Source organism: Lactuca virosa, chromosome 8 (genome assembly GCF_052849685.1).
Source record: "Lactuca virosa cultivar CGN04683 chromosome 8, Lactuca_virosa_CGN04683_v6, whole genome shotgun sequence".
Classification (NCBI taxonomy): Eukaryota; Viridiplantae; Streptophyta; class Magnoliopsida; order Asterales; family Asteraceae; genus Lactuca; species Lactuca virosa.
In genome coordinates, this window is record NC_136433.1 from 336,152,597 (window position 1) to 336,166,023 (window position 13,427).

The following is a 13,427-nucleotide window of genomic DNA, read 5'->3' on the forward strand; positions in this document are numbered from 1 at the left end:
TCCCCCAAATTAAGTATTTATATAACAGAAATATTTCATTAGTTAAAAATAAAAATTTACATAATAAAAATAAGAAAACATAATTAAAAATAACAATAATTAAATACTACATTTCAAATCGTCTTCTGAATCCTCGGTAAACAAATTTGAATCGTCACCTAAAGGCTAAATCTTTAAACAAATTATCGTGCCAATCCTTGACTACGAGCTGTAGATTAGCTTTATGAATATGTTTCACCTAATCAACACGAATGGATGACGGATGTCACGATCATGTACTTCCTTTTTGTTTGCTCTAATATATTCTGGCCTACCTACCAATAAATAGCTGGTCCTTTGAAGGCTAGCAAAATTTTGTTTTCATTGTAACGACATATCCTTTTTCTTTTATCTTCTAAAATCAAATTATGTAATATGATGCACACGTACTGATGTATATTATGTTTTGCAACTTTGCGAGCTCATGTCGTATGCTAATTAATGAATTGCGACCGTGCATTTTTGTACCGGAGAAAAACACTTTCTACCTCTTGCATCCAACTTCAACTGAAAATATGAAAATCGACCCTCCAAATAACCAACAATACATAAAAAAATATATTTCTTCATCCGGAATCGCTGTCGAAACTTTTCAGCGTACACGACATCATAAGGAAAATAATATTCTATAAGACGGTTGTGTCTGGATTCATGATTTTTGTTCAAATGACCTATTCTTGTTGTAAAACGTAAACTTTTAGCTTCTCGGTTTTGGTAATACGTAATTGTTTTTTGCCATGACTTCATCGATAAACGTTGCTTTTTCTAATACCATTGTATCCGACGAACTAGGTATTGATGACGACATTGTGATTGTGTAAATTAGAAGAAAAAAATTATAGAAATGTGTGAGAATAAATGTTGAAAATGGTTGGTATTTATAGAGTGTTAATGGTTATAAAAACACACACATAAATTAATAGTTTTAAATCTAACATAACTACACAATATTCAATGCATATTGTTGAAGTTAATAAAAGATCATTGTTTTAGAATTAAAAGTTGGTTTAGAAAAAATAAAAAATAATACATATTTTTAATCAATTTATTATATATATATATATATATATATATATATATATATATATATATATATATATATATATATATATATATATATATATATATAACGCCCGTAGATTCGGGCTAGTCAATTTAAAGACAATAAGCGTCAAAATGATTTTTTTGATAGAATATTATTTAGAATAAATAATCTTAACCAAGTTATAGTATATGTCACAAGGGTTACGTATATATAAAGAACGCTAGAATCCGAGTTGTAACGAAGAAGTTATGACTTGTCGAAGTTTTACGGCTAAACCGGCACGACACCGCGTAACGTAAAAAGTGAATTTTGATAAATTATTTTTTAGCCTTAGCGATCTAAACGAAAGTCGTAGTAACGTTAAATCGAGAGCGTGCATAAAAAGAACGCCCAAATCTGACTTCGTATGAGGAAGTTATGATTTTTCTAAGATTTGGCATAGCAGTGCACAACCCGAAATTTGAATTTTAGATCGATCGATTTTTGGCCGACGCAACCTAAATGAGAAATGAAGATATCATTAATAGGAACTCAACGATAAAAAGACAGACGAAAACGGAGTCCGTATGTAGAAGTTATGAATTTTACACGGTCATTTAACAATGTAATCTTTTCATATTGTTAAACTTAAAATCAGTCGAGAATTAGCCGATGGAGTCAAAAGTGAGTCGTAGATCTTGTCAATACCTACACGTGGATATAAATAACGTCGAAAACGGAGCTTGTATGCGAAAGTTATGGGGTTTAGAAGTGGGCAGGGTGCTGCTGCGAAGAGGATGACGAGGCTGAATCTGGGCCATTGCTTTCTTTCACACCCCAAAACCGGAACGGCGGAATCGTTCAGGGGTGGAGGACGTCATGTTTAGTATCACGAGATATGTATATGGTAAGCAAGTTATGAACAACCATTTCATTTCGAAAGAAAGTGTTTACAATGTGTGTGTTCACAAAACATAGAATTCATAAACAAATAACAAAACAAGACTTGAAGCTATAATGCTCCATCTTCTGAATTCCCAGCACGAGCACATATCTAATAGTCTCCTGAGAATACAAGTTATTTGAAAGACTTGATCAACATGTAAGCTGGTGAGTTCATAAGATTTTAGTGATGTGAGTAAGTTGTAAAGTGTTGTTGGAAAATGTAGATGTAAAATGGTGTTGAAAATGTAGTTGTAAAATGTTGTAAGTTGTAAGTTCTGTTTTGAAAAGTTTGTCTGTTACTCTAGAAAATCCTACATTTCCTACTTTGATGGGAGTTTAAGTAAAATGACACTACAACCCTTTCTATGGGTACTAAGTGGATACGAATTATATAAGACTCAGAGTAAACAAACAATCGATTGTGCGCATCTGCCCTAAGCTCACAACCAAACGAGGAACAGAAATTAAGGCGGATAGAACACATCCCATTGGTTATTAGATCATCGTCATATATAACCCTGGTGTATTCACTTGTTACTCATGGAGTTAATTGTAATGGTTCCTTTATATCTAATGAAAAAGTTCTTTAAGAAAACCCATATTTCTTATAATAAAATGGTGACCACAGTGACTACTTTTATAATAACTTAGTTTATACTGATATATATAATCTAATATCGGATAGAAAGTTAATTGAGTGAATCTGCCCTAAGCCCACAACCAACGAGGGACAGGAAGCAAGGCGGAAAGCACACATCCAACTACCTATTGGGTATTAGTTTTATATATAAACATGATGTATAAACTAAGGTATTATAGAGTTACTCACCTAAGGTCCTTTAAATTGTACTGGTTTAATAAAATGGATTAAACCCTTTACTGGGAAGTTTCTAGTTTTGTATACCAAAAGTACTGATTTTGGAAAGTATGTTTTGTACTATAAAAACTGTGCTTTGACTCTGTGTCCTATAACCTGACCCATACCTGGTACCCTTATGATGACTTAATGTATACTGAGCATACATATATATAGAATCGGATAGAAAATAGATTGGGTGAATTCGTTCCAAGCCCACAACCAAACAAGGAACAGGAAATGAAGCGGAGAGCACACATCCTATTACCTGTCGGACCCTATTGGTATATATATTGATGGGTTTCGAGCAATACATCCATCATTCCTATGGTGTACATGCAAACCCTAATAGCTTTTGGATCTAGTTTGTCTAATGAACATGTAATTGAATATCCAAAGCTATAAACCCTAGATCTAGCATACAATTAATCATATTAACATAAAATAGGGTTTAGATCTAACCTTTGATTGTTATATAGCAATAACAATCAATCCTTGGCTTCAGAAAGCTTAGTGCCTCAAGTGTTGCACCTCTAATGGAGTCACAAACACCACTAAGCAACTTGGATGAAGAGGAAGGAGAGAGGAGACACCAAAAACGGCTGGAAACCCTAAAGGAAGTGTTCACCACGTTTTTGGGGCTTAAGGGTCCTTTATATACATGTAGGCTATTAGGGTTTACAACTAGGAAACCCTAATCTGGCTGCTTAAGCCCTAAGCAGCCCATGGACTCCTTTAACATATCCCTTGGATGAATTCCTTATGGGCTTCCCATAGAATTCGTCTAACCTATATTATTTAGGTAATCCATAGCCCAATTGCAATTATCTTATAATTACAAATCCAGTCCCCTAAATTTAATTAATCTCTTTTAGCCACTAAATTAATTCTTAATTAATTCTTGACTAATATTAATTAAACAATATGATTTCTCCTTTAATATATTATTCTCATAATATATTAATAAATCATATTTAAACCTTTCTCTCCTTAATTCATCCTACATATTGCTATGGTGAAGGCAACCCAAAAGGACCATGCTCATAATCGGGTCAAATACATACCAAAATAGTTATGGACTTAGACACTAATCCAACAGTCTCCCACTTGGATAAGTCTAATAACTATTTTGCATAACTTCAGAACCTGATCAGCAATCGTAGCTTTCAAAAGCCGCTGTCAACTCTGATCTTATCAGATACGCGTGTCCTTTAGATAAGGGATTATATATTCCTCCATTCTCAAGATATCGTATAGACACAAGACATGAATTTGATCATTCTCTCTATACTGTTTCCCGACTTCCGATTTATGACGACTGACAACAGACTACAATTGAACACATCAACTTAGTCCCGGCTTGGCCAAGCGCTTAGGGTGTCATCACTAAATCATCGAGAGGCCCACAAATATCGCTTTTATCCCACTTTGGGTAAAAGGAATGGATAAACTTCGACTCAAATGCTCGCTTGCATTTACTGATCGAATCACACACAATAATAAGTTTTATAACACCAAGTTACTGGTGCGTTTTCTTATTATCAATGCGCAACCGACCAACAAATAACAACTCACACGTCTCAGTTTCAAGAATATACAATGTTATCGTCTCACAATTACTCATGATAAAAACCATCAAGTGATTCAAGTGAGCGTGGGTTTGATCCAATACTCTAATCTTATTAAAGCACTCATGAACTCTGCAGCAAACTTATGCTATGTCTAAACATTTTAGACAATCTACAGACAGATTCATGACAATCTTCCTTCATACCTACTTCCAACGTATGACCGACTGTGGAGGTTCGAATAACCCAGTTATTCTGGAAGTCAAAACATGCAAAATGAAACGCAACAATATTATTAATCCTATATAGCCCCAAAGCTTTTGAGCGTAAATAAAAAACACTTTTATTTAAAAACCATATTGATTACTCATTATTCATTGCTTACTGTTTCAGAAAATCAACTTATTACTCGAATTATAACCACAATTGTCCCATGCTCCAAGCATGCACACTTTGGTTTCCTATGGTCCATACTTTGTGAAATAGATCAATTGAAAAACTTTTTCAATGAAACTCATTTCACAATCCTCAATCCTTATCATTAGCGTAAGAATACAAAATTCTTGCCACTTTTAGAATATGTCAGATTCTAACATTTTATGCAACGATCCTTTCGTGAAGTCACAACACAAAAGTCACAAAGACTCGGCCAATGAAATCACAAGGTACTCTATCAGAAATTGTTACAAAACAATTATATAGATGTGATGTCTCTCACTTAAAGTACATTCCTTTGAACATCCTTCTCGCATAAACGTTTCTAATCTAGACATATTTCTTAATATCCAACTCCCATTAATGGAAACATTTCCATATTTGCCATATGACAACTCATTCTTAATAGAATCTTATCTATTCATAATGATGTCAATATAGTCCATCCAGTACTATACTTCCAACTACTCACAAGCGACAAATCCTCAGTGAACCTCAGATCGTCCTTTGATAGTTGTTTAATTATTTTAGTCAAAACCGATTCTAGTCCTTTTTCCCTCTTAATGCCCTAGGCATTTGGAATATTTTAGAATTGTCAAATATTATATCATATGCAATCGATCCTATACCCGAAGCGTATTGGACACGATGCATAATGTCTCACATAAAGACGTGATACTTTATCAGCCTTCTGCCATAATATTTTATGTGCCCTGTTCCCACAATTCGAACTATGAAGAGGGATGCCGTAATCATAATCGAATTTTGAGAATGCACTATGTATCCTTGACTAAATTTATTAACATTTCTCGATCTAATCTTTAGAATTTTGAAACGAAGTATAATATTCTCTCCCTTAATTATAGCAAAACAACTTTTCAACCCTTGCAACTTTGCAAAGTGAATCTTTGTTTTCTATAATTAATATTGCTAACTTGCAATACTTACCATAATAATCATGCTCCCACTAACATGATGATTATTTTCTTACCAGCATAACACTTATGCTCCCACTAGCTTTGACATGTATTCAGAAAATAATTGAACTTCTAGAAAACAATGCTTATTGAATTCCTTAAGTTCATATTTCTAATACCTAATGCTTTGATAAGCCTTTATATAAGTTTTTTAAGCTCATACACCTTTGCCTTAGATAGCTCACATGTGTGTCTAAACAATTCAGAATTTATGTTACTAAGTCCCAAATGTTCAGACCAATTGCCAAATCTCACAATTCGAACTATGAAAAGGGATGCCGTAATAATAATCGAATTTGGGAATACAATTTTCACAATTGCTATCTTCTTAAAATCTCTCTCAATGAAAGCATTTCCTCACAATCATTTTCATGAAGGAGGGAAACCTTATGACACTTACATTTTATGATGTATGTGTTCCTATCCATGTGAATTTGTCAAAACGAAGTTATGTGACAAATCCAAAACCATATGGACTGAACTTGTTCAATCTTGATTTCTTGCCTCATGGTAACACGAGTGCCCACCATGTCTTCCAAGTGGTTTACCCTTTCATATCAATGTACTTTCCATTGATCAAGGTGCTTTGTCTTTATGCATTCAAATGAGAACTCATAGAACTCGCATACATATTTAGCTTAATTGGAATGGCACAAAAATGTCAACACGATAGGTTATAAACCTCAAGTCGTGCGCTAGTGATGATTAACTAGGTTTACTCTTGATTTGTTCTTGAAACTTTTCAAGACCATTAAGACTCCCACTGACTCTTTGACATATAAGATTCTCTTGTCAAGAAACATTTCTTGACAAACAAATATTCAAGAGTTAGTGTAGCCTTTTGTCAATTTTAACACTTCACACAATTGGTCCTGGTTGGTATTTGTCTTATCCAAGACATCACAACTTACCAATTTCAAATGTGCATGAATAAGAAAACTTTTCCAAATTCCACATTTGACGAGTGTTATAAACCTTCTTAAGACTTGTCACTCAAGTCACAATCTTAGAATTTAAGACTTGATATTGGAACGAAGTATGATTGACTTCTTGATTTAACCATTTCTACAATTCTCGATTCCTCTTCTTAGACATGCAATTGCACTAAGACTCACTTGGAGGATCAATTGAGATATGGTTTTTAATCATTAAGACTTATCATAAAACACAATAAAAGGTACTCTCCCTTCTTTCTTAGAATAGAGAAACTTTTATCTTTCTGCCTACTTGATTCTTCTTATTCGTTCTGCTATTGATTTAAACTCTTTCAATCAACTCAGAATTATACTCAATCTTATAAGTATAACCATATTTACTAAACTTTAGTAAATCATGACGAATATCTTTATTACTCTTGTGGTGGACTTGATCGACGCACAACCTAGTGTACTCGATCTCTTAGTCCCTCACTTGACACTTTGTCAAGGAATTAGTCTAATTTTCAAATATGAAGTTTCTCATTCATCACACAATGCAGGTTGCATGATTCCAAGTTTTCTGTCCAATTGAAACTTGGGTGATGAGAAACTCTCCCTATTTGGTAAATTCTCGACATTTCCACAAACAACATAATAAAGAATCCATTAATGCTAACAATAGAAACAATCAAACATCAATTTTTCATACACACCATTGCAAGGATAAATAAATAAGACAAAATTAAAATTTATTTTATTGCGGAAAAATTTGTCCTTACAATGCAATTCAACTGAAAAACTATGCTATTTCATATTTCTTATCATTCTATCCTAACTCTAGAGTAGCAGCTCAAAAATCTGATCCTCGAGTGCATGCGATCGAAATCCATTCCTTCATGATCAGATTCAGCACGCTTCTTCCTTAAGCTTCCTCTCTTTTCTTCGATCCTGCAAAAACATCAAAATGTAATCTTATCACATCATGTATTAAGAATCAAAGAATAGGAACTTATAGAGTTAGTTAATAGATTTTACCTGAAGTAGAGCCATACGTCTTGACTCTCCCATCTCTTAGATCTCTCAGGTAAACTGGGCAGCTTCGTCTCCAATGCCCCATTCTCTTGGCAGTAGAAGCAGATGGACTCTTTTGGAATGGCACAAGGAACTATCTCAGAATTTACCATTTCTGGATTTCCAACGTCACCATTTTCAATGTCCATTGAAGTTTGGGAGTTTGATTTTCCAGACAAATTTTCTCGATCAGCACGCCAAATCATTTCTGATTCAGCAGCAATAAGCAAATAGGTCAAATCAATGAGGGTCACGTCATGGTCCATCATATAGTACGCTCTAACGAACTCACTATATGATTCAGGAAGTGACTGAAGAACCCAGTCAACAACCAACGTTTCTGAGATATCGACACCCATCATCCTTAACCTATCAATGTGTGACTTCATCTCTAAGATGTGTGCACACACAGGTTTCCCATCTTCGTGTTTACTTGCCAAAAGGGCTTGAGTGAGCTTGAACTTTTCAAGCCTTTGAACTTGTGGGTTAGGGAGATTAATTGGAGGAGGTGGAGGAAGTGAAGCATGACTCTTATTTCCTTGATCGTATCTTGGAACGCCATCTTCATTTGGAAAGCTTGTTCCAATGGATTTGGGAAGACCATTGTTAGATTCAGACATCTACAAAACGGGATAAAATTCAAGTCAGTTGATAAGAATCCTTGATGTAACACCCAAATGAGACATCAAGGCTAGGATCCAACACAATACTCTACAACCTAGAAGAGGGATGTCGTAATCTAGTTGCAGAATATTTGAAGGTAGGTAAATGACGATTTACCAATTTCCACCATGAAAAAAAAAACAAAAATGAAGTTTAAGTTTTAATATGAATTGAAACTCCTAGATCTTTTGAGATTCATTGAACTTTTCAATGGCATGTTTAATCTCGATTATGCCCTTCAGGTTTGCGACTGGGATGCCGAGGATCACAAACAAGGTGTGAATAACCATACGAATCACGTGGTGCACCCAATTGCTACTATCACCTAATCAATGTGCCAGTTAGCCACACACGCTCCATTGATCTATGATAAACATCGAGCCACCCTTCGCCACCAATGCCAAACCCAAATTAGTGTGCCGGTTAACCACACACGCTCCACTAACGTTTCGACAAGGGTACAAAGTGTAATTTCATGGATTAGCATACAATTCCACATTTTTCCTAAAGTAACTATGATTTGGGAATTTGTAAAAGCATGTAGTTACTTTGTACTTCATTATACTTATAATGGAAGGTTTCATCCTATCCTACCCATTCGACAATACATCATTCCTATGGTGTACATGCAAACCCTAATAGCTTTTGGATCTAGTTTCTCTAATGAACATGCAATTGAATATCCAAAGCTATAAACCCTAGATCTAGCATACAATTAATCATATTAACATAAAATTGGGTTTAGATCTAACCTTTGATTGTTATATAGCAATAACAATCAATCCTTGGCTTCAGAAAGCTTAGTGCCTCAAGTGTTGCACCTCTAATGGAGTCACAAACACCACTAAGCAACTTGGATGAAGAGGAAGGAGAGAGGAGACACCAAAAATGGCTGGAAACCCTAAAGGAAGTGTTCACCACGTTTTTGGGGCTTAAGGGTCCTTTATATACATGTAGGCTATTAGGGTTTACAACTAGGAAACCCTAATATGGCTGCTTAAGCCCTAAGCAGCCCATGGACTCCTTTAACATATCCCTTGGAAGAATTCCTTATGGGCTTCCCATAGAATTCATCCAACCTATATTATTTAGGTAATCCATAGCCCAATTGCAATTATCTTATAATTACAAATCCAGTCCCCTAAATTTAATTAATCTCTTTTAGCCACTAAATTAATTCTTAATTAATTCTTGACTAATATTAATTAAACAATATGATTTCTCCTTTAATATATTATTCTCATAATATATTAATAAATCATATTTAAACCTTTCTCTCCTTAATTCATCCTACATATTGCTATGGTGAAGGCAACCCAAAAGGACCATGCTCATAATCAGGTCAAGTACATACCAAAATAGTTATGGACTTAGACAGTAATCCAACATATATATCCTGTGATGTATACATTAAGGAATCATAAGACTAGCATTATGGTCCTTTCTTTTAAACGTAGCCTTCTACCAAATCATCTTATATTAAACGTAGCCTTCTACCAAGGCATCTACTGTTATGTGCTAGACTCGACTGTTCTGTTTATCGTTTGTAAAAATGTATGTTTTCCCTAGTTTATAACTATCTTAACTCGAAAATAGTTTGAGTTTGACTTTCAAGTGGTACTGTCACTTTATGAAAGTAATGGGAAATGTAAATACACAGTTGTCGTTTATAATGATATGCGGATGTACTGATGACCTAAAAACATGTTTGTTTTATTACGGTCATAATATGAAGGCTAGAACCCCTACTAAACGCTTTCCCTGTCAAGAGATTAAGGGAACCAAACACGACCTCTGCAAATTCTTGCAAGCCGTGTAATTCACATTTGTTATATGATCATGTATACCCAATATAACTATCACCTTTTGTTTAAAACAATGAGTTAGTGATCAATTGGTTTAATTAGATCCTGTGTGTGTGTGTTCTCATGCTATAGAAACCTAACTTGTTTGTTTTGTACTGTATGTTGTACGTTATGTTTGTTTCTCATAATTGTGTGTTCTCTCTGTATGGTATTGTTTGTTTCTCTTCACTGTATGTTCTGTATGGTATTGTTTGTTTCTCTTCACTGTGTGTTTGACTCATGTATGAACTGACTCTTTGTGTGCTTCATTGTACTAAAAGTAATGAATAACATTCTCCTAAACTATACCTATTATAGTTTACTAATGTTCTACTTGGACTGTTATTGAAAAGACTCGTTTATCTACTAAGTTAAGTTTGTACTTTAAAAATGGAGTTTTGTATAACTATAACGTAACATAACTTTAAAAGAGTTTTTGAAATGTTTTGACAACTTATAAATGACAGAAGTAACATTTTGAAAGATGTTTATAACAAACATTTACACAATTATCATTGTGTTCAACTTGTATTCCCCCCCTTAAAACATTTAACACAGTTAAAAGATTCATTACGGGGTATGAACTCACCTGATGTGGGTGATTCAAACGGGTATGCATGTAAGGATGAGAAGTTCCACGAATGAAGTCCCGAGACATAATAGGTCCTAAATGACATATAATGACACATATTGGCATGAATATAGTGTTTATAAACAACTATATGAAAGGAAACACCTTCCGGGACTAGGAAACACTTTGACCAAGTGTTGGAATCACATGTGATTCAACAAAGGGAAGTGGAATGACACCAACATGAGTTTATGGCCAAAGGGAGTTTACGGCCGTAAACTCATGGTCACTCATGTATAAGTGTAAGTTTGAAGGCATGGGAAGCTTTAGGGACTTTTGCTCTACACTAGGATGAGAAAGACCACCTTCATTGAGGCTTTTGATGAGTTTACGACCCAAAGGTGTTTACAGCCGTAAACTCATAATATTTTATGTTTATGAGAGTAGTTTAAGGTCCTAAACTCATCCATGAAGGGTCCTGGGTCACTAGCTTTGCATCTAGGAGGGTTTATGGCCCATACATGCCATAACATTGAGTTTACGGCCAAGGAAGATCTTGGGCCGTAAACTCAATATGTTCTTGGGAAAATGTATGTTTCAAGGGTGTGATTCAAGGCTTCCTAGTAGATATGAAGTGTAGGGAAGAGTACTTACGATCTAGAAGCTTGAAATGGTCGGTTTTGGCCAAGAACACTAGTGTGTGTTCTTGGTGTTCTCGGTGAAACTTGAAGATCTAAGAAAAGAGTGATTTCTATGGATGAAATCATGGAGTGATACTAGTTTAAGAGATGTATCAACAAATCTAGGAAGAATACTTACATCTTTTGAAGATCTAAGAAGAAAGTCTTGATGATACTTGAGAGGATTTGAAGGAAAAATCGGCCAAGGAAGGAAGAAATGACTAGAAATGGCCAAGTATCATGTATATACCCATGAGTTTACGGCCACATGAGTTTACGACCGTAAACTCATTGCCTTCTGGCCATGAACTCATTTTGATGAGGTTAAGGTTTGATTTGCTACACTATGGTTCTAGCAGGTACTTTCTAACACTTATTCCTTAAGTGTATTAGGCTTAAAACTCCTTAGAATGACCTTTAAACGAGCTAGATCTCAGTACCCATGAGTCTGACACTCAGTTGAGTTGATTGACTGGGTCTTAAAACCATAATTTTTCCGGGTTGTCACACTTTCTCCCCAAGCCTTGCCACCAGAGGGTGACATGTGGCACCAACTCGACGAGTTGGAGGCCCCAACTCGACTAGATGATCAGGATTTCAGCCTATAAATACCTTGCGAATGTGCCTTCATTTCTCACACCTTCCACTCTTTCTTTCTCACTCTAAACTCTCTCTAAACCTCCCAAAACCCCCCTAAAGCCCGAGGAAACTCCCCTAGCACTAGAAGATAGCTCCGGAGCATCCGACGGCTTCGAGAAAGAGCTTTTTAGCTTAGAAGCTCTGCTTCAGCGGAGCCCGGTTTTTAGCAAAACCCGCTGTAAGTGGGATACCCCTACCCTACTTTAAATATAGCTTATTTTTAAATATAATATCGTTATTATGAACCTATGAATAAGATTTATCAAAATGTTGGGGTGCAAAGTTATCCATGTATGACTTTGTAATGTGTTGACTTTTGTAGACCCACTTGCATGTGGTGCATTAGCCTTATGACTCATGAGATGGAGAGTGAGAGAGAGACATGTAAACACCTCTATATAAGGTGGGTTCATACCACTTGTAGAGGTGTGCTTGAGAGGTGTAAAAGTTGAGTGTGTAAGTGTGTGTTATTTATGTAGACTAGATCTAGATCCGTTTTTGTAACACAATACATAATCAATACATCTCTTAAACACCAAAATCACCGTGTTCATTGTGCAATCTTTAATTCCGCATGCCAAACCATGTTCAATAATCACTACAATTGGTATCAGAGCGGGTCTTCAATATCAACATGATTTTTGAAGAACGATTCTCGGTTTGGCAACATTTGTCACAATTGGAGCAATTTTTGGTGAGTCTCTCTCTATGATCTCTCTCAATTTCATTGAATTCGTGCGTTGCATTTTTGATTTGTGATCGTTTGACTCGTTGGATCAAATTTTTTTTGAAAGACCCCATTGATGATCCAATAATTTTTTTTAAGATCAAGTACAACCAAAAACAAAATCAAAATTTCGTCACTGTTCATTAAATCTAATATTCGAAGCCCAAAACAATTTTTGTTGTTTAACTGTTTATCTTTTGTGATTTGAGCCCAAAATTCAGATTGATTACTATTCATTCTCCATGATTGAGCCCAATACTCTTAATTTGTTACTGTTCATAAAGTCCGATCATTCATTTAAATGATCCGATGTATATGAGTAAATCCAAAAGAAATGTGATTCTCTAAAAAGTCATGTTCGTTCGTCAGTTGACATATACATATGCATAACTCACTTGTACCTTCAACTCATCTATCTGTGCGATTGATCTTGAATCTTCAATCTCGTTTTTCTTTTCTGGTTAATCGGTT